Source organism: Bufo gargarizans, chromosome 5, assembly GCF_014858855.1.
Source record: "Bufo gargarizans isolate SCDJY-AF-19 chromosome 5, ASM1485885v1, whole genome shotgun sequence".
NCBI lineage: Eukaryota > Metazoa > Chordata > Amphibia > Anura > Bufonidae > Bufo > Bufo gargarizans.
This window is the reverse complement of record NC_058084.1, coordinates 57,106,380-57,129,209: the sequence shown is the minus strand read 5'-3', so window position 1 is coordinate 57,129,209 and position 22,830 is coordinate 57,106,380. Positions and strand designations below refer to the sequence as shown.

General features: G+C 45.9%; 1 long non-coding RNA gene across 1 annotated transcript in view; it reads right to left on the bottom strand.

Moving 5' to 3' along the window:
* Positions 1-10,477: 10,477 nt before the first annotated feature.
* The window catches only part of LOC122939624, a 61,510-nt gene continuing 49,157 nt past the window's right edge, over positions 10,478-22,830 (bottom strand). The window contains exons 2-3 of the long non-coding RNA XR_006390126.1: positions 13,045-13,371; positions 10,478-10,526 (exon numbers count right to left, since the gene is read on the bottom strand). This is a non-coding gene — a long non-coding RNA (uncharacterized LOC122939624). The remainder of the gene's footprint in view (positions 10,527-13,044; positions 13,372-22,830) is intronic.

Below are 22,830 nucleotides of genomic sequence, written 5' to 3'. Positions count from 1 at the left end.
CTCCGCCGGGTTGAACCCCCACTGATGCACCCGCTGGGCCCGGACCAGCACATTCACCCCCAGTCTTGCCAAAATATCCCCCTTTACCTTTGGGTAGTCGGCCGCTTGATCGTCCGGCAAGTCGAAAAACACCTGCTGGGACTCTGACGTCAGAAAAGGAGCGACGACCTCAGCCCACTGGTCTTGGGGCAGCTTTTCCCCGGTGGCCACTTTTTCATACATCGCCAGGTAGGTCTCGACGTCGTCTGCGGGGGTCATTTTAGGGATCGCTGCACGTACTGCTTTCCGGGCATCGTGGATGCTTGGGGTTGCTCCTGCTGTCTGCAAAGCCATTACATGTTGTAGCAGCAACTGGTTGGTCTCCTGCTGCTGCTTATTAGACTTGCATTGCTGCAGGTTAGCCTCCACGAGCCTCCATTTCGTCACATGACACCGGATTGCATCTAGCCGGTTTGATAAATGAAATACAACCGTGTGCAAACTAAAAATATTTTGGCGTTCACGCCAACCTCACTGCTCTTGCCCGCATCCTCCACCAATTGTAGGGATTGGCTCTGGTAGGCAGGGGAAGTGGATGCAATACAGAGGCAAGACCACGGATGATAAACAAAAGTCAGTGTTTATTCACACAAAAAAAGGCAGGAAAAAACACAAATACTAGGCAGGGCCCTGGTGTTAATTCCCACTGCAGGAATCCTTGTGTTAATTCACACAGCAAAAGTCCACAGAACTCAAAGAAACACGTCACCTGGCAGCCCACAGCAGGCTTTAGGGCGCCTGGCTTCCAGCTGGCAGCTCTCATGCAGCTCCCAGCCTTGTAGTATGGTAGAACTCCTCAGCTCCCAAAACACTGAGCTCCACTATCACCTGGAGGTTCATTCCACCCCCAGCTGAGCTGCTGTCTGGGTTTTTAAACCCCAGCCCAAAACCTGGCCTGGACCTGGGGAACAGCCATCCACCCTGCTCTTTGGCTGCTCGCAAAAAGAACCGTCCCGGATCGGCTTTACAGCCACACTAAGAAAAATCTGTGTCAGCGAGCACTAGCTGCGGCTGACACACAAAATAACCGGTTCCTATCTCACCGAGGCCAGGAACCTTGGTGACACGTACCTTCCGTCAATGACGGATCCTTACGCCTTCCTACACCAGGCATCAACCAGCCCCATATCTAGGCGTTCCCTGTCCTCCACAGGTTTGGTGAAGTGGGGGGGTGGGACAGTTATGCCTTTGTTACTAGCCCTCTTTTTTTACCTTGTATGTACCCCCTGATGAACCCATATGCTAGAGGCAAATGCGTCAGGATAACAGGGTACTTATTGGCTACTAGGGCTTTTAGGGCTTTCCACGGTAGGTACGGGGATGGAGGATTCCCACCATCAGGGGATGCCTCCGGGCTGAGGATTAACTAGGATCATTCCAGGGAAAGAACTTTATCTCCCAGGTCATTTCTTCACGTATACTGTCTCCTGGACCCAATGTTCATTTGAATAAGGGGTGACCAATCAGGATATATATTTTAAAGAGGACCTTTCACCTGTAAAAAGAATGTGAACTAAGTATGCTGACATGGAGAGCGGCGCCCGGGGAACTCACTGCACTTACTATTATCCCCGGGCGCCGCTCCGTTCTCCCGTTATGCCCTCCGGTATCTTCCCTCTGTAAGTTATAGTAGGCGGTGTCTGCACTTGTCCTGTGGGCGTCTCCTTCTCCTAGGCTGCAGCGCTGGCCAATCGCAGCGCACAGCTGCAGCCTAGGAGAAGGAGACGCCCACAGGACAAGTGCAGACACCGCCTACTATAACTTACAGGGCGGAGATACCGGAGGACATAACGGGAGAACGGAGCGGCGCCCGGGGATAATAGTAAGTGCAGTGAGATCCCCGGGCGCCGCTCTCCATGTCAGCATACTTAGTTCACATCCTTTTTACAGGTGAAAGGTCCTCTTTAAGGGTTTATTTTTTCAGTTTTGACTTTTCAGAAGGGACCTAGTTATACCTATTTCTTATTTGTTTTTTCGGTTTTGATCACTGGAAGATACCTAGCCATTATTTCTCAAACAAAATCCATCTCTCCCTTGTACTGTCACGTCGCCACTCCTTGCAATTCTCACTCTGCGGCAAGGTGGCCGCCCCATGGTCACCTGGAGCACCTGTTTTGGGCAGGGACAGTACATGTCTTTCACAGCCCACTGGGTCAATATTTTTCACGGCAGCGATGAGGCAGCAGAGCAGCAATAAGGCCTGGTCCTATTGACACATCCACATTTATATGGTTCTGGTTCCCACACCAGGAGCTTATCCGCCTGCTCCACCTCCTCCTCCATGGACATCCTCCTGTCCCCAACAGCAGCATGACACAGTGTCGCTCCCAATCCCTCCTAGGTGTAAAGTTGAGCGTTGCCATGTGGTGTTAGAGCTGATCAGCCTGGGTGAGAGTAGCCACACAGCCTATCAGTTGCATCAAGCAGCAAACATCCTGCTGGCTGTCACCCCGCCGACTGGAACTGGGCAAGGTGGTCAGCGACAATGGCTGGAACATCGTGGCGGCCCAAAACCTAGGGGAAAAAACACATGCCCCGTACATGGTGCACATCATTAACCTAGTTGTGCAACTCTTTTTAAAAAGTACACTGGCTTGCATAGGATGCTGGTCATGTCCAGGAGACTGTATTTACATTTCAGCCATTCTTATGTAGAGAGGAACGCTCTCCTGGACTTTTAGCGGCAGAACGATTGACCATTGCACTGACTTTCCCAACTGCTTTCCACCTTGCATATGCTAAAGCTTCTGTAAAGAGTAGCATAAAGCAGTTAATCATTTTGCCATGCACCAGACCGCCTCAGCAGGGAGCCTGTGTTGTTTTGAGGTCAGGCAGTGGCAGCTCATTAGAGACGCGCGTTGCGCACTCAGGCCCTTTGAAGAGGCCCTGCAGTAATTCCAGAAACAGACGTAGGATCCAGTGAATAACATCAAAAAATTATGTATTTCTTCCATTTAAAGCAAAGGTACAAAGGTCCCTCCTGTACATAAGATCTGACGTGTTTCGACCTGTACAGGTCTTCTTAATCATAGATTAAGTAAAATGAGAAGCGTGGCTAGGAATGGATAGCAATTTAAAGGGACTATGAAAACTGAGGCTATGTAATACAGCTATAGTGCTGATTGCTTCAAGTCCTGCTCATTTAACTCTAAAGAGGCCACTAGATTTGTCAGTGGGGACAACTATGGCATCAACAAAGTCTCATATTTAGCTTAGAGCAGATGCTTATGCTGATCCAAGAAGGGATCGTGGAAGAAGAACAGCTAATTGATCTTGCTGTGCCCTGTAGCTGTTGGCGATCCAAACGAACAATGTCCCATAGAGGAGGAAATGGAGGATGAGGATGATGATGAGTAGCTGACACTGGAGGAATAGGAGCAGAAGGAGTAGGAGGCGCTTGTGCAGGAGTACCAGGTTGCTGCTGCTGTTGATGATGACACACGCTGTGATGACCAAACATCTCTGTGGGGCTGGAGCCGGAGAGAACTGGGTCCTCAGGTATTCTGGTTAGAATGGCAAGCAGTACGCTTGCTTGCTCGCTTGCTTTCGCAGTAACACGCATTTCCTTACTATCAAGCAGTCTAATGATTACTGGATAGCTTTTAGACCCTCGCTATCAAAGCAAAATGGGGCAATGTTTTCCTGTTGCCGAAAGGGAGGCCAAATTAGTTTCTTACCAGGATACATTGTGTACAAAGCTTGTCATAGCTTTTGTCTAGCAGATACCTGCCGTTAGGGTGGCCACTTGTTTAACCCCAAAAAAGAGGACACTGGGACATACCTTACCCTTTCCACACTGCGCTGCTGCTGCTCCCAATTAAAAGGAAGAATTTTTCCAAGCTTGTTCAACTTCAGAACAAGCCACTCTTTCTTCTGACAATTAACACTTGTGCATCTCGTATGGGCAGCATCCTGATCCCGTGAAGGCATAATTTTTGGATACTTCATCCCAACAAGCCACAGCCCCCCCCCCCCCCCCCATAACACTGTGTGTTTAAACACCATTTGCCTCTAATAAAGGAATGTTTTTTAGAAGCTTTGGAATATCTTTGTTAATGCTGTCAACCATGTGTGTACAAATAGCTATGTATGTCAGTGTCACTCTGACATTATTCGCTATTGCTGTCATTACGTTTAAGACCTTAAAAGTTGTATGGGTGGGGGAGCAAAATTGAAATACATTTTAGAAAAGAGATAAAAATATATTTTAAAAAAATGTCCTGAGTTTCATACCAATTTTCAGGTCAATTGGAGCATAGTTGATTTGTGTAGAATCCATTCGGACACAAATCATAATTTTTAAAAGCTTTGCAGGATCAGACACAAAACAGATTTCAAGAAATTTGCTAATCTCTAATCCTGTATTATACCCCAGAGCTGCACTCACTATTCTGTTGGTGGAGTCCTTGTGTACATACATTACATTACTTATCCTGTACTGATCCTGAGTTACATCCTGTATTATACCCCAGAGCTGCACTCACTATTCTGCTGGTGGAGTCACTGTGTACATGCATTACATTATTTATCCTGTACTGATCCTGAGTTACATCCTGTATTTTACGCCAGAGCTGCACTCACTATTCTGCTGGTGCAGTCACTGTGTACATACATTACATTGCTTATCCTGTACTGATCCTGAGTTACATCCTATATTATACTCCAGAGCTGCACTCATTATTCTGCTGGTGGAGTCACTGTGTACATACATTACTTATCCTATACTGATCCTGAGTTACATCCTGTATTATACTCCAGAGCTGCACTCACTATTCTGCTGTTGGAGTGACTGTGTACATATATTACATTACTTATCCTGTACTGATCCTGAGTTGCATCCTGTATCTCCAGAGCTGCACTCACTATTCTGCTGGTGCAGTCACTGTGTACAAACATTATCCTGTACTGATCCTGAGTTACATCCTGTATTATACTCCAGAGCTGCACTCACTATTCTGCTGGTGTAATCACTGTGTACATACAGTACATCACTTATCCTGTACTGATCCTGAGTTACATCCTGTATTATACTCCAGAGCTGCACTCACTATTCTGCTGGTGGAATCACTGTGTACATATATTACATTACTTATCCTGTACTGATCCTGAGTTACATCCTGTATTATACTCCAGAGCTGCACTCACTATTCTGCTGGTGCAGTCACTGTGTACATATATTACATTACTTATCCTATACTGATCCTGAGTTACATCCTGTATTATACTCCAGAGCTGAACTCACTATTCTGCTGGTGCAGTCACTGTGCACATACATTATTTATCCTGTACTGTCCTGGGTTATTGTCTGCATTATACTCCAGAGCAGCATTCACAGTGTCTGTAGGTTTCAGAGCTGAAATCTTCCAGAATTCCCTACTGGCTCAGTGATTTGCATTCTGGTCGGTGTGCACACCGGCTGTACAGTAATCTGATGTAGGAAGAAATAAAGTTGTCCGCACACATTAGATTAATGTCGGCCGATTCTGGTGTGAGTGGCTGATTATCAAATGTGCATGAAAGTGTTCTGTCTTCACCCTGATGGCAGATGTTGGGGAAAGAAGGGATGGGCATGCTAAATTTCAATTTTTGGGAAATTTCACCACCAGAGGTGTCTGGCAGCGGCTTACAACCCCCCCCCCTCTCCTCAACACATGCACATTGGGAAGGATAGCTGTCCTCCGCTAACTAAAGCATACCACACTGTGGTTGTCACTGTTACAAGGAGAACCATGGCTGCCACCGTTATGAGGGCACTGTCCAGCTGCTTCTGTTTATCTGTGGCACTGCACACAGCTCCTGGGGTGCCTTCATATGTTGTGGAATTTTCTGCAACAAAATCCGCAGGTGCGGTTTTCATTGCGGAAAATGCTGCAGATTTTGTGTGTGAATAATGTTGCGGATTCAGCCACAGGAAATCCGCTGCGGAACGTTAATTGCAGGTATTGACACTTTTCCCATAGGTTCACATAGGGGGTGTCTTAATGGTGTGGATTTTGTTGTGGACAATTCCACCACGTGTGAAGGCACCCTTAGAGGTATATACATAGTAAATTCATGAATCACCCACAGTGTGAATATACACCAACCAGCCAGCTGATGGTATACCTTAACTGTGCCATGTTCAGACATAGCACAGAGGAGTATAAGCTCAGATTAATTCGCTTCAGTAAAAAACAGGTTACATCGGAGTTCTGAACCATGTGCTCTACCACCGGTCACATGAGAGCTCTGTTCTTACACTTTACTGCAGCCAAAATATGTTCTGCACAGTCACTGGGGCACTGCTGTGGAGTAATACGGCAGGACACAAATCAACGAAATGGAAACACATGTGGGAGTGGATGCCAACATGCCAACACTAAAATAGTTTTCAAGGACTCTTTGCTGCTGAGCTGGTGCATCAGGGCACATCACACATCCTACTGTTCCTGCTGACCTCGACCATAGCAGTCATGGTCAACTGAAGTCAAAGACTACGGACACCTTTTCACAGATTTTTTTTATTTATTGTTCATTTGCTTCCTAAATGCAAAATTGACAGTCTGAACAGTATCCATTAAAAATGTCCTACCATGTGGCTTCCGCATAGTGTGTGTAAGTCCTTCACTTAGCTGGTGGTGATGGTGAATATGACATAAATCCATCAGACTTCTGCTCCTGTTTCTGATGTTTTTCTCTGCTCTCCTCTCCCTTCTCTCATAGCAGCAGGAGGTTGCACATAGCAAATGCGTGGCTAGGTAGCAGAGGATCCAAGGTGGACAGCTCACATAGGCTGTTGATAGGGAGAAACGCACACACAAGGCAGTTGTCACGACCATGGCTATGACCGTGACTCTTCAACCGCATGCGATGGTCAGCGGTTTTGTTTTGTTGTCAATCACAGGTGAGGGCAGTGGTATTTGCCTCACCTGTGGTTGCCGCTGACAACGTATGTATGTGGCAGCTTTCCTGCTGTGCATGCGGTTGCACCTAGCAACCTCTATGTTAGGTGTGTGTATTGTGTTCACTGTGTTGTAGGTCTGTGTGCACTCTGTGTAGTATGTGTGGTGTACACTGACTCTTTTCCTGCACTGTGGTTGCCCGTGGCAACGTTTGGCTGTCTGTACATGTGGTGGCAGTGTCCCGGCCTCCGGGCTATCTCCCAGGACACGGTTGCCACCCATGTCGTTGCCAGCGGCAACAACCACAGTGTGTTGGTACTGTTGGACACTTTTCCTTTAAGTGGTGTTTCCCTTCTGTGGTGCTGGAAGGGTTAACTCCCTTCCCAGTGTGTGTGTGATGTCACTGGGTGTGTCCGACTGTGGGGTGTGGCTTCTTGGCCTATATAGCCTTGGTGTTTGGCATGGCTCAGGAGGTTGCTTCAGTCATGCTTGGCTCCTGTGCATATTACCTGCCAGTGAGAGCCACCCCTGTGGTCATAAAGATATTGTCGTTATGTTTATGTCTTGCTGTGTGAGATGTGGTATGTTATGTTCTGTCGGGACCTTTCTATGTGTTGGTGCAGCTTACGGTTCTGGATTCCTGTTTGCGCAGGGATCCAGTCAGCAAGGCTGTGACAGGTTGGTGGAACTAATAGTTCGCCTGTCATTCCCGTAAGGCTGTATGAGTTCCCCTTTTCCCAACAGCTTGGCCATTGAGACTCCTGCTCCTCCGTGCCAAGGAGGAGTAGGTTGTCTTACCCAGCTCCTAGCTCAGGGATCTGCGGAGGGTAAGACAGGGCTCCGAGGTTCCTGCGCATGGGTCCTCCTACCTTAAAGGTCGGCCCATGCAGGTTAGGAGTTAGGGTCAGGGTAGGGACGCTGTAGGAGGTGACCTGCTCCCTATCCTGTTCTCCTGGCCGAGCAGCCCTACATCACCTGGCAATGCACGGCTGAGGGTTTTCCCCATCCTCAGCCGTGACAGCAGTTTACAGGGGAAGACAGCAGCATCCTGGACACACAGATCCAGCATCTATGAAAAGCCTAAAAATAGGAGCAGATTGTAAAATGAATATCAGGGAGTTTGAACATGAATAACGGAATAAAGACTACAGCCTAAAACTTACTGTAATTTTTTTTTTTACTGAAGGTAATTACAATGAAAAAATTAAGGTGTCCATAGGCTTTAAAGTGAATGTCCAACCTAGATCATTAATTTGCTTATTATTCTTTTAATGGTCGGAGCTTTGTGTTTCTACTGCAGTAATAGATATAAAGTAGTTTATTGGAGCCATTCACACCATATAACTAATTAGAGCATCAGGTAGGGGTATGAAGGACATAGAAAACATACTGCACCTTTATTGATGTGCACTGTGGTCTACTTAGGTTGGGCCTCCACATTTCAGGTAAAGGGCAGTAGTGTGGCACACAGCTGAGAACTGCACAGCAAAACGGCAACAATTTACCTGAATAATTGCATTTGTTTTCAAGAAATTTGCTCATCTCTAATCCTGTATTATACTCCAGAGCTGCGCTCACTATTCTGCTGGTGGAGTCACTGTGTACATACATTACTTATCCTGTACTGATCCTGAGTTATATCCTATATTATACTCCAGAGCTGCACTCACTATTCTGCTGGTGGGCCAAAATCCCTGTTGCAGTGTGTGCAAACCTGGCTGCTGAGGAGCGGTGCGCACAATGAGCTGTTAGACATGCACAATTAAGATAGAGGAACGCCACTCTGCAGCCCGGATCTCTCCATGTAGACACCATGATTTGTTACCACCTCTTCTTAAGGTAGACACTGTTTTTTTTAGCACATATAATTACCATTGATTTGAGATTGTGGGAGGTTATATGAATGATTGGTTAATCCGACTATATGTAGGTGAGTTTGGGGGATTGTGACACCTGATGGATTGGTCTCTTACCATTAGGGGAGGGCTATATTCACTATATATGGATTGATGATAAAAGGTTGGATGGTTCTCCAATCGGATATCGTGGGTGTTAGGAGATGGTTCCCAAGCCAGATATATGCAATATATAAAGACTCCTGTACTCCACTTGAGTTTCAATGCAAAGCTTTTATTTAGTGCGGTTCCAGTCGAGAACGTTTTCGGCTAAGAAGCCTTCTTCAGTGTAACTGGAGAAGTATACAAAGTGTCAAAGATAAATATATAGTATTCACAATAGGTATAGGATCAATTATGCAGTACATGCAATGTCGCACTTGTAGATAAATTACAAAAAGTATATTGAACAAATTATAAACAAAGTGAGGACGTGTTGATATGGCACGTAGAGCGAGCATTGGCTGTCATCTGGGGATCCTGGAGGATCATCACCGGAGTGGTCATGGATGAGCTGGTGGTTTAAGGTCATCATCTGCAGTCAAGTTGTTGCGTTTTCTCTGTGGTGAGGCGTTGCGGTATTGCACCGGTAGGTAGTCAATCAACAGGTGGTAATGGGTGGGGTTAAGGAACACACTTGCAGAGTAGGACAGAGATTGTGCTAATTGCATTCTATGAACCATATATTAGGCATCAAAATTAAGTGAGTGAATATTGACGGATCTTATCTTATCCATACAACAAAGGAAAAAACAAAGGAAGAAGCAAAGGGAGAAAAGCCTTCACATGAGGGTTAAGAACAATCTAGCTGCATGCATAATCCGTTGAGGTAAGGATATTATTACATATTGAGACATGTTCAGACAGATTAAGTATGGGTCACACAGCATAATTGGATAGGTTAGTGATACACCATAGGTTCCATGCAGTGGAATGTTACAGTTACTGCTGATTCTCATAGTCATTCCTTACCCGGATTATGGCCGCAACGAGTCCAACAAAAGCCTGAGAGACAGAGTTAGTTTCCTCTGCGGTCAGCAGGGATGCTGCTGTTGGTGTGGGAGCTGTGTCCCTAGCTGGCATACGGTCCGGGAGGCTAAGGCCTGTGCTCCGGATTGCCATGTTGCCAGCTGTGTCTCCGTTCCCCTTATACGGGATCCGGCCGCGCTGCGTGGCTGGGGGGGCGGGTCTTGGCTGACGTGTTTCCGGGTGAACAAAGATGGCGCCCGGGGTTCGCTAGGTATCATTGCGCATGCGTGCGCTGCGTTCGTGACGTATCACCGGGTGAACAAAGATGGCGCCTGGGGCTTGCTAGGTGTCATTGCGCATGCGTGCGCTGCGTTCGTGAGGCTGCTGAATTGATCAGCTGTTTACGGCCACTGTGCGCATAGGCGCATGCGCTGGGACGCGATTCTGCTGTCAGCTGACTGCTAGGGTAGCGGGGAGGCGCTGGTATCGCAAATTGAGAGGGTACAACTTGCATGTTGTCAATTTTACCTATGGGGGTCCTTAAGGGCAGTCTCAGTCATAGTTACCTCTGGTTGATAAGTAAAGGAGTCGTTTGTCTATAGATGTCATATTTACCTATGTGTGTCCAACTGAGGAGTAACTGTCATAATTACCTCTAGATGTTAGCCAATGGAATCATGCCATAAAGGATATGATCTATTCAGTTCCCCAATAGGAATGTAGGTTGGGGTCAGTATCTGCTCTGGAATAGGAATAGAGGAGTTGTTAGCAATATTATCATAGTAAACATCATTGTCAGCAAGCTGAGTTTGTGTTCCCTATGGTACGGGGGTGGTTCATGTCATGGATTTGCACCTGAATAATGCTGTGCGTAGTGGAGTTAAAATGTAATGATGGGGGCTCCTTGCACATGAATGCCTGTTGGCACCGTTGTTGCCAACGCTTTGAGTTTAAATCTTTTTACAAAGGGGTTATATAAAGCTCCCTATATCATAATCCCGATTGAGACCCTTGGGTTCAAGTGTTTGTAGGCGGTGTATCCACATGGCTTCCCTGTTCATGAGGAGGCGTGATAGATCTCCGCCTCTTCTAGGAGCTGTTACTTGTTCTACTACCTGGAATCGTAGTTGGGCGATAGTGTGGCGTTTGGCTGTAAAATGTGTGGGAATGGGCAGGTGATTGTTTTCACATCGGATGTTAGATTTGTGCTGACATATTCTGTCCCTGATGGTCTGTGTCGTTTCACCTACGTATGTCAGGCCACAGGGGCATTTGATGGTATAAACTACATTGGTTGAGTCGCATGTGAAGTAACCTCGTATTGGGATCCCCTGTCCTGTGAGAGGGTGGAAGATTTTGTCCCCTTTTGTGACATGTGAACATTGCGTACAATGTAGGCAGGGGAAGGTGCCCTTGCGCTGTGTTTGTAGTAATAGTTGTCTTGGGGTCCTGATGTTGGAGCCCACATCAGCCCTCACTAGCATATCTTTTAAATTTTTGGGGCGTCTATTACATGGTAAAAACGGAAGTGAAAAAGCCTCGATGTTTGGGTAGGCCTGATGCAAAAGGTGCCAATGTTTTCGTAAGATATGTTGGATCCTCTGGGCAAAGGGATGGAATGTGTGCACGAAGGGTATCCTTTGGGTCTGCTTTTCCTTGGTTTTTTGGCTCGGTTGTAGGCATTGTTTTATTACAGTGTTGGGATAGCCCCTGTTGAGGAAGCGTGTGGACATCTCGTCCAATCTCATTTCCTTTGTTGCCGTGTTGTCTACTATACGGGATATTCTTTGGAACTGCGATCGTGGGAGGGACTTTTTCATACTGGTGGGGTGAAAGCTAGAGTAATGTAATAGACTATTACGATCAGTCGGTTTAGTGTATAGGTCAGTATGGAGGACGCCGTTGGGATCTTTGGAGACTGTGGTGTCCAGGAAATTGACTGCTGTACTGCTATGGTGTAGGGTGAACTGGAGTTCAGGCCAGATGGAATTTAAGTATAAGAGGAAGTTTTGCAGTGATTCGGTTGTGCCATTCCATATACAGAAGACATCATCTATATACCTTTTCCAAATCACTGCGTGTTGTTGGAATTCTGTATTCGTGTAGATATAGTCCTCCTCTAGTGTGGCCATGTAGCAGTTGGCGTATGGTGGTGCCATGTGTGCCCCCATTGCGGTCCCTTGTTTCTGAATGTAGAATGTGTCTTCAAAGAGAAAGTAGTTCTGGGTAAGTACAATTTGGAGGAGGTCCATGCATAATGAGGAGATTTCGGGTTTGGTACCCGTAGTCTCGAGTAGTCTCTTGGTGGCAGCTAGGCCCTTGCTGTGTGTTATTGATGTGTAGAGACTTACCACATCGTGGGTGGCCAGGATGGAGTCCGGTTGTACCTGTTTGATGTCCCTTATGATATGTAGGAATGTAGATGTGTCCAGAAGGAATGACTTGGTGGTTTTTACTTTAGGTGTGAGAATTTTTTCCAGGAATTCAGATAGGGGAGATAGTATGGAGTCGGAGGATGAGACTATGGGGCGTCCCGGGGGTTTATGCAAACGTTTGTGCACTTTGGGTAGTGTATATAATACAGGTGTTATTGGGTGCTTTTTGGACAGGTAGGATATTGTTTCATTGTCAATAGTGCCCTTATCTAGATGAGTTGTCAGTACTTGTTGGATGTTGTCCCTGATGGTTGAGATGGGATTACGTGTTAGGCGTTCATAAATGCTAGAATCGTTTAACTGTTTGTATATTTCTTCTAGGTAGTCCCTCTTATCCATAACCACCAAAGACCCGCCCTTGTCAGCCGGCTTGATGGTTAAGTCTTTGTCCTTTTGAAGGCATAATGAGGCATTACGTTCATCTTGTGTTACATTAGATTGGCATGAGAGTTTTCCCCTCTCAATGTCCATCCTGAGGTTCCCCATATCCCTCGTAACCAGTGCAATGAAGGTTTCCACTGGGTGGGAATTTTTTGGGGGGTTGTAGGTGCTCTTCTGTTTAAGGCCTAAGTCTTTTGAGGAAATCAGTGCTCTTCCCTCGTCCACAGCAGTGTGGTGAGGGGGAGACCACTTGTCCTCTTTGCTGAAGTGGACCTTGAGCCTTAGGTTCCTGAAGAACCTATGGAGGTCCAGTTCAGTTTGGAAAGTGTCAAATTTGTATGAGGGGCAGAAGGAAAGGCCCTTCTGGAGTACCTGTATTTGTGTAGGTGTCAGTGTTTTGGAAGAAATATTTATGACTAGAGATTGCAAGGATGTCTCCATTACCTGCGATCTGGTCGTCCTTCCGGTGTATGCTCCAGTTGCGTCTTGTCTCCCTCTGCGACCACGGTTTCTTCGGGATCCCGGGAAGGCGGGAGGAGGGTTTTCTGTTCTGTATCGGCTGTCGCGGCTCGAGATGGCGGAGTCGGAAGAGGAGAGGTAGTCCTTTTGTCGTTCCAGGGGTGGGCGAGGGTAGTTGTTCTGCCATTTATATACCCTGTTTGTGCGGTAGTCCTCGGCGTCCCTTTGGAAATTTTTCCGCTTCATGTTTTCGATGTCACGTTTATGTATCTCTGCTGTATTGGAGTTTTTCCTTGAAGGTGTTATATTCGGCTGTGGGGAATGGATTGTTATGATCACTTGTTATTAGCTTGAAAAAGGCTACCATGTAGCCGAAACATTGCTGATTTTTTGTGTACACATTCTTTTTAATTACAAGAAATAAAGATGGATTTGGAGATACTGCTGTGACCGTGTTTTGATTGCTGATCTGTGGACTGCTGAGGAGCTGCAGTCGTGGTTGGGCTGGTGCATTTCGGTGTGGTTGACGAGGTCCGTGGGTGCTGCTCCTCAACCTTTATCTGACACTATTCTGCTGGTGGAGTCACTGTGTACATACATTACTTAGGCTACTTTCACACTAGTGTTCTGCTGTCCGCTCGTGAGCTCCGTTTGAAGGAGCTCACGAGCGGAGCAGAACGCTTCCATCCAGCCCTGATGCAGTCTGAATGGATGCGGATCCGCTCAGACTGCATCAGTCTGGCGGCGTTCAGCCTCCGCTCCGCTCGCCTCCGCACGGCCAGGCGGACAGCTGAACGCTGCTTGCAGCGTTCGGGTGTCCGCCTGGCCGTGCGGAGGCGTGCGGATCCGTCCAGACTTACAATGTAAGTCAATGGGAACGGATCCGCTTGAAGATGACACCATATGGCTCAATCTTCAAGCGGATCCGTCCCCCATTGACTTTACATTGAAAGTCTGAACGGATCCGCTCAGGCTACTTTCGCACTTAGAAATTTTTCTAAGTTATTAATGCAGACGGATCCGTACTGAACGGAGCCTCCGTCTTCATTAATATGATCGGATCCGTTCAGAACGGATCCGATCAAGCGCAAGTGTGAAAGTAGCCTTATCCTGTACTAATCCTGAGTTACATCCTGTGTTATACTCCAGAGCTGCACTCACTATTCTGCTGGTGGAGTCACTGTGTACATGTATTACATTACTTATCCTGTACTGATCCTGAGTTACATCCTGTATTATACTTCAGAGCTGCACTCACTATTCTGCTGGTGGAATCATTGTGTACATACATTACATTACTTATCCTGTACTGATCCTGAGTTACATCCTGTATTATACTCCAGAGCTGCACTCACTATTCTGCTGGTGGAGTCACTGTGTACATACATTACATTACTTATCCTGTACTGATCCTGAGTTACATCCTGTATTATACTCCAGAGCTGCACTCACTATTCTGCTGGTGGAGTTACTGTGTACATACATTACATCACTTATCCTGTACTGATCCTGAGTTACATCCTGTATTATACTCCAGAGCTGTACTCACTATTCTGCTGGTGGAATCATTGTGTACACTAGAATATTTACAGTGAGGAACAGAAGTATTTGAACACCCTGTGATTTTGCAAATCTGAAATTCACGTTGTAGGTGCATTCCCACTCTAAGAGACAGAATACAAAAAAAAAAATCAGGAAATCAGATTGTAGGATTTTTTAAGAATGTATTTGTCTTGCACTGCTGAACACCTGAGAAAATCTGTGTTAGTATTTGGTACAGAAGCCTTTGTTTGCAATTACAGAGGTCAAACGTTTCCTGTAGTTCTTGACCAGGTTTGCACACACTGCAACAGGGATTTTGGCCCAATCCTCCACACAGATCTCCTCTAGATCTGTCAGGTTTCGGGGCTGTCGCTGAGCAACACAGAGTTTCAGCTCCCTCCAAAGATGTTCTATTGGATTTAGGTCTGGAGACCTAGGCCACTGCAGAACCTTGATATGCTTCTTACGGAGCCACTCCTTGGATATCCTGGCTGTGTGCTTTGGGTCGTTGTCATGTTGGAAGACCCAGCCACGACCCATCTTTAATGCTCTGACTGAGGGAAGGAGGTTGTTGCTCAAAATCTCACAATAAATGGCCCCATTCATCCTCTCCTTAATACAGTGCAGTCGTCCTTTCCCCTTCACAGAAAACTACCCCCAAAGCATGATGTTACCACCCCATGCTTCACAGTAGGGATGGTGTTCTTGGGATGCAACTCATCCTTCTTTTTCCTCCAAACACGAGTGAAGTTTAGACCAAAAAATTCTACTTTGGTCTCATCTGACCACATGACTTTCTCTCATGCCTCCTCTGGATTATCCAGATGGTCATTGGCAAACTTCTGACGGGCCTGGAGATGTGATGACTTGAGCAGGGGAACCTTCCGTGCAATGCATGATTTGAAACCATGACGGCATAGTGTTCCTGACAGTGACCTTTGAAACTGTCGTCCCAGCTCTCTTCATGTCATTGACCAGCTCCTCCCTTGTAGTTCTGGGCTGATTCCTCACCTTTCTTATCATCAGTGATACCCCACGAAGTGAGATCTTGCATGAAGCCCCAGTCCGAGGAAGACTGACAGTCGTCTTTAGCCTCTTCCATTTTCTAACAATTGCTCCAACAGTTGATCTATTTTCACCAAGCTGCTTGGCAATTGCCCCGCAGCCCTTTCCAGCCTTGTGGAGGTCCACAATTTCGTCTGTGGTGTCTTTTGGTCTTGCCTATGGTAGTAGTTGGCGTCTGTGTCGCAGAGCGCCGGCTTCGTCCTCTTTCCCTTCAGGGTCGCCGGCGCCCTGCGATAACATCGGAGTGAGGACGTGGGCTGTGTCCTCGTCTCCAAGGCAATGAGGGGCAGAGAGGACCCAGCCACGCACGCTTCCTTAGCGTGGCTGGCGTACTCCGGTCCCGTAAGTTCGACATAAAGTTTGAGAACCGAACTGGACACTCGGCGCTCAGCAGTGTGCAGGGGGATGAGTCATGTGACGCTGGCCACGTCACATGACTCCTTCACTCCCCTATTTAACAGGCAGCCTGCTGACCACAGGTTGCATGTGATTAAGGTCCTATACCTTGTGGTTATTCGGTTTGCATTTGGACTTAGTATTTGAACTTCGGCTCGTTACTTGACTTTGTCTCTTGCTTGCTCCTTTTGTTTGACTTGCTTCTCCTGGTATTGACATTCGGTTTGCTCATTGACTTTGCTTCTGCCTTTTCCCTTTTACTGCCTTGACCTCCTGGTTTTGACCTTGCTATTCGACCTCTCTCTGTTGGTTTGTTTTTCCCTCTGCACTTACGCAGGTTAGGGATCGCCGCCCAGTTGCGCTCCGTTGCCTAGGACGGGTAAGTGCAAGTAGGCAGGGACAGAGGAGTGGGTGAAGTCAGTTTGCACCTTTCCCATCCCCTTCTTGTGACAGAATCACAGGCCTTACTACCATATCATTGATCCGTTGCAAACTCTCACGGATCATGTCCAAAACCTGGCTCAGATTGTCCAGGAGTTAGGGGAGTGGTTTCAAGCATAGGAAACTGTCCGAAACCTTTCTGTTTCTTCGTCATCTGCACTACAGGCGGAACCTTATGTTAAGCTTACTGATCGGTTCTCGGGGGATCACAATTGTTTTTTGGCCTTTAGGGATTTCCGTTTGCGCCCTCACTCTTCTGGTTCTGCTCAACAAAGAGTGGGAATTAGTATGTCCTTATTACAAGGCGACCCCCAGGACTGGGTATTTTCGTTACCCCCCGACTCTCAGTGTCTTAGGTCTGTTGACGCATTTTTTCAAGCCCTCAGGGTTTTGTATGATGAACCTGACAGAGCGTCTGTAGCGGAAAGTCAGTTAAAATCTCTTGAGCAGGGTGACCGACCGGTAGAAGACCACTGTACCCACTTTTGTAAATGGTGCGTTCCCACTGGTTGGAATGAACCTGCTTTTAAAAGTCAATTTAGGTCTGGTCTATCTGAGACTCTCAAAGACATGCTTGTATGTTATCCCTCTCCTGAGACCTTGGAGCAAACCATGCTGTAAGACTGGACAGACGCATTAGAGAGAGGCAACGGGAGCATTTGCTCTTTCCACAGGTTATGTCCAAACCAGAGACCAATCCTGAGGGGAAAAAGTCTGAGCCTAGTACTGACGAACCAATGCAGCTCACGTTGACCAGAAGAGATCAACGTCTTCACCGTGGTACATGTTTTTATTGTGGCATCTCCGATCATTGGATCCGGCAATGCCCCAAGGTCCCTCCTTCTGGAAGATCACCCAAACCAGAGGGATCTAAGGGTAAGGTACTCCCTGTGGTGGTAAAACAGAAGTTATTGGTACCGTTTACTATTTCATTTGGTTTAAACAAGGGGTCAGGTAGTGCTTTTATTGATTCTGGGTCATCCTCTAACTTTATTGATCTTAAGTTTGCTCTTCAGGTGGGGATACCTATGTTGGCCCTTCTCAATACTATTTACATTGTAGCCATTGACTCTACACTCTTGCTGGGGGGCACTGTTAAGTATTGTTCACCTGAAATAACCCTGACTGTAGGGGTCACCCACACTGAGAATTGTTCCTTGTTGATATTAGAAAATTTGCCCGCTGAAATGGTTTTAGGTATGCCATGGCTCCAATTACACAACCCTGTCATTAATTGGACCAGAGGTGAGGTCGAAAAATGGGGTCCCAAATGTAACTCTTGTTTACCGATTTTACAGGCGGGTATCTCTGCCGAATCTAAGGTGTTATCTTCATATATAGAGGAATTTGCTGATGTGTTCTTCTCATCTGACCCGGGGAGTCTGCCCCCCATAGATATTTTGACTGTGCCATTGATTTAGTGGTGGATTCCAAGTTCCCTAAGGGTCGGATATATAATTTATCTGGGCCAGAGCGCAATTCTATGGAGGAGTATATTAAGGAGATTCTAAATAAAGGACACATCAGACACTCTGTGTCTCCTATTGGGGCGGGATGGTTTTTAAAAAAAAAAAAAAAAGGATGGAGGCCTCAGACCGTGTATTGATTATCGCGAATTAAATAAAATCACCATTAAAAATCAATACTCTCTCCCATTGATCCCTGATCTGTTCAATCAGGTTCTGGGGGCATCATGGTTCTCCAAACTTGATTTGAAAAGAGCATATAATTTGATCCGTATCAAAGAAGGGGACGAAGGGAAGACTGCTTTTAATACTCGGAGGGGCACTTTGAATACACTGTCATGCCTTTTGGGCTCAGTAGTGCTCCTGCAGTCTTTCTAAATTTTATGAATGACATATTCAGAGAACTTATCGGTAAATTTGTGATTGTATATATTGATGGTATTTAGATTTTTTTCCCCCGATTTGGCATTCACATCTTATTCATATCAAACAAGTGCTTGAAATTATAAGAAAAAATCTATTATCTGTAAAATGTGAGAAATGTGTTTTTAGGGTACAAGAAATTTTATATCTAGGTTATAGCCTTACTCCACACTTGTTTAAGATGGATCCTGGTAAGGTACAGGCTATTCAAGACTAGTGTTGATCACGAATATTGGAATTTCAAATTTTTATCGCGAATATAGGTACTTCGAAAATTCGCAAATATTTCGAATATATATATATTTATATATAGCGTGTATGCTATATATATATATATATTTATTTATAGCGAATATTCGGAAAAAAAAATCGAATATAGAGCAATTTAGCTAATATAGTGCTATAATCTTCTTTGTCTAATAGTTGTAAGTTGAAAAATTTGCAATAAACACTACTCCTAAAGTCAAATATACTGCAGCCTTCTCATTGGCCCACAAGCTAGAAGCAAGGAGGGATCATGTGTACTGATTAAAAAAAAAATCGAATATTCAAAATTACGAATATATCACTATATTCAAAATATTCGCGAATTTTCTAAGTACCTATATTCGCGATAAAAATTCAAAATTCGAATATTCATGATCAACACTAGTTGTAACTTGAGCCTCTAGGTGCTATGTAGGCGTAAAATCAGCACCTAGAGGCTCCGTCCACTCACGCTTTATCCCGCCCAGGTCCCCTGTTCTGCCCGCCCAGCTCCTCTTGATTGATGCCACGGTCCACCGCATCGTTGACGAAATTCTGCGCCTGCGCCGTTCACTTCTGTCTTCGGCGCAGTGAGTGAAGGCCGTTCTCGTGATGCCGGCTTCCTCACTGTGACGTAGTCGGCGCAGGCACAGTGAGGAATCCGGCACCAGGAGCGCATCATTCACTCACTGCGCCGAAGACAGAAGTGAACGGCGCAGGCACGAGATTTCGTCAACGATGCGGTGGACCGTAGCATCAATCAAGAGGAGCTGGGCGGGCAGAACAGGGGACCTGGGCGGGATAAAGCGTGAGTGGACGGAGCCTCTAGGTGCTGATTTTACACCCACATAGCACCTAGAGGCTCATTAGCATATTATAAAAGTGCTTTTTTTTTACAAAAACGGCTGCAGGGACAAATGTTAGAAACATACTGTTATGTAGTGCTGACATTAGTGCATCGCTATATCAGTCAGTATTTCTGGTGGTAGAAGCCCTTTAAGAAATCTTTTGGGAACGCCCCAGTCTTGATTCAGCCGGATCAAGAGAAACCTTTTGTGGTGGAGGTCGATGCTTCTGAGGATGGGGTAGGGGCTATTCTTTCTCAGGGACCCTCTAACCTCACTAATTTAAGACCTTGTGCTCCTACTGAGAGGAATTACGATATTGGCAATCGTGAGTTTTTAGCCATTAAAAGGGCAATTAAGGGGTGAACACATTTTTTGGAGGGGGCCAAACATTGCATCACTGTTCTTACTGATCATAAAAATGTACTATTCCTCGAATCCGCGAAACGCCTGAATCCTCGTTAGGGAAGATGGTACATTTTGTTCCTCTGGCTAAGCTCCCAAATGTCAAGACTCTGGCTTCTGTTTTTGTTGAGCAAGTGGTATGATTGCATGGAGTTCCGGAGAACATTGTATCTGACAGGGGTGTTGTTTCCAAGTTTTGGAGAGCCTTTTGTCAGAGGTGTGAGATATCGCTGTCCTTTTCATCAGCTTTTCATCCTGAGTCTAATGGACCGACTGAACGATTGAATCAGGCTGTGGAACATTTTTTAAGATCTTACATCTCTGATAATCAGCACTTATGGGTGAAATATCTTCCTTTGGCAGAGTTCGCCATCAATAACTGTGTGAACTCTTCCACTGGAGTCTCGCCGTTCTTCTGTAATTTTGGTTTCCATCCTCGTTTTAATTCTTGTTCATCTATTTCCTCACCTAACCCTGAAGCTGATAGCGTAACTTCGGAACTGTGCACAGTCTGGGCTCAGGTTCAGTCGAACCTGGAAAAAGCTCAGGAAGTTCAGAAAATTAAAGCCAATAGGAAGCTTTCCAAATGGTTAGATTTTAAGGTTAGGGAGAAAGTCTGGTTGTCCACCAAAAATTTGTCCGTAAAAGTGTCTTTTAGGAAATTTCCGCCACGATTTGTTGGACCGTATTAAATTCTCAACATCATTAATCCTCTGTCTTTTAGGTTGAAGCTGCCAGACTCGTTTTGTATCCACAACGTATTTCATAAATCTCTGCTTAAAAAATATATTTCACCCATAGTTCCGTCAAAGGCCGTCCATCCCCCGTTACTGGTGAATGGTCAAAATTAATTTATTATTTCTAAAATCATTGATGTTAGGAAAGTTCGTAATTTATTTTAGTACCTTGTTCATTGGAAAGGTTATGGACCCGAGGAAAGGTCCTGGGTGCCAGTGAATAAGATTCATGCTTCTAGGCTGATTAAAAAATGTCATCTTGCTCATCCAGAAAAACCTTCTCCAGCTACTTTGGATCCTGTGGCCCCTCGTAGAAGAGGGGGTACTGTCACAGAGCGCCGACTTCGTCCTGCTTCCCTTTAGGGTCGCTGGCTCCCTGCGATAACTTCGGAGCGATGACGCGCACTGCCTCCTCGTCTCCAAGGCAACCAGGGGCAGAGAGGACACGGCCGTGCACGCCTCCTTAGCGTGGCCAGTGTCCCCCGCTCCCGTACATTCTATGAAAAGTCTGAGCGCCAAACTGGACACTCGGCGCTCAGCAGTGTGCAGGGGGATAAGTCATGTGACGCTGGTTACGTCACATGACTCCTTCGCTCCACTATTTAACAGGCAGCCTGCTGGCCACAGGTTGCCTGTGATTAAGGTCCTATAGTAAGGCCTTACTACCATATTATTGATCCGTTGCAAACTCTCACGGATCATGTCCAAAACCTGGCTCCCCATCCCCTTCTCATGACAGTCTGACTGACTGTGGGGTGGACAGGTGTGTTTAAAGAGCTCAGACAGGTGCTACTAAGTTTACTAACAGTAACAGGTCTTTGGGAGCCATAATTCTTGCTGTTTCTTTGGTGTTCAAATACTTATGCTCAGCAGTGCAAGACAAATAAATTCTTTAACTCCTTAAGGACCGGGCTCATTTTCACCTTAAAGGGAATCTGTCACTAGCATATTAGCAAAAAAAATTTTTTATGAATCCATGTGTAATAAAGTACCTTATTTCCATATGTCTTGTTCTTTTTATTCTGTGTCTTGTCATTTCTTAAAAAAAACGCTTTTTATGATATTCAAATGAAGCTGTAAGGAGCCCAGAGGGGCGTTATTCTTTGTCCACGGTGCCCAGGAACGCCCCTCTGAAGTGCCGTGCCCGCCTAAATTTTACAACTAAGAACTCCTCCAAGATCGCCTAAATCGCCTCCCAGAGGTGAGGCTAAGTGCTCCCCCCCCCAGCGCCGCGCTCTGCGGCAAACACCCCCAATCCTCCTCTCGCCCGCCTCCGAAACCCCCCGCAAGCGCAGTGCCGGCGATTGCCTGCGCGATGATAAGACGACTGAGGGCAACAGCCCAGTGACGCTGTTGAAGCTGTTGCCCTCATTCGTCTTATCATCAGCGCAGGCAATCGCCGGCACTGCGCCTGCGCAGGATTTCGGATGCGGGCGAGAGGAGGATCGGGGTTGTTTGCCGCAGAGCGCGGCGCTGGGGGGGGGGGAGCACGATTTAGGCGATCTTGGAGGAGTTCTTAGTTTTCAAATTTAGGCGGGCACGGCACTTCAGAGGGGCGTTCCTGGGCACCGTGGACAAAGAATAACGCCCCTCTGGGCTCCTTACAGCTTCATTTGAATATCATAAAAAGTTTTTTTTTGAAGAAATGACAATACACAGAATAAGACATATGGAAATAAGGTACTTTATTACACATGGATTCATAAAAAAAAATTGGGCTAATATGCTAGTGACAGATTCCCTTTAAGGACCAGGCCCTTTTTTGCAAATCTGACCAGTGTCACTTTATGTGGTGATAACTTTAAAACGCTTTGACTTATCCAAGCTATTCTGGCATCGTTTTTTCGTCACATATTGTACTTCATGACACTGGTAAAATGGAGTAAAAAAAATTCATTTTTATTTATAAAAAAATACAAAATTTACCCCAAATATTCAAACATTTGCAAATTTCCAAGTTTCAATTTCTCTACTTCCATAATACATAGTAATACCTACAAAAATAGTTATTCATTTACATTCCCCATATGTCTACTTCATGTTTGGATCATTTTGGGAATGACATTTTATTTTTTGGGGACGTTACAAGGCTTAGAAGGTTAGAAACAAATCTTGAAATTTTTCTGACATTTTCAAAAACCCATTTTTTAAGGACCAGTTCAGGTCTGAAGTCACTTCGTGAGGCTTACATAATAGAAACCACCC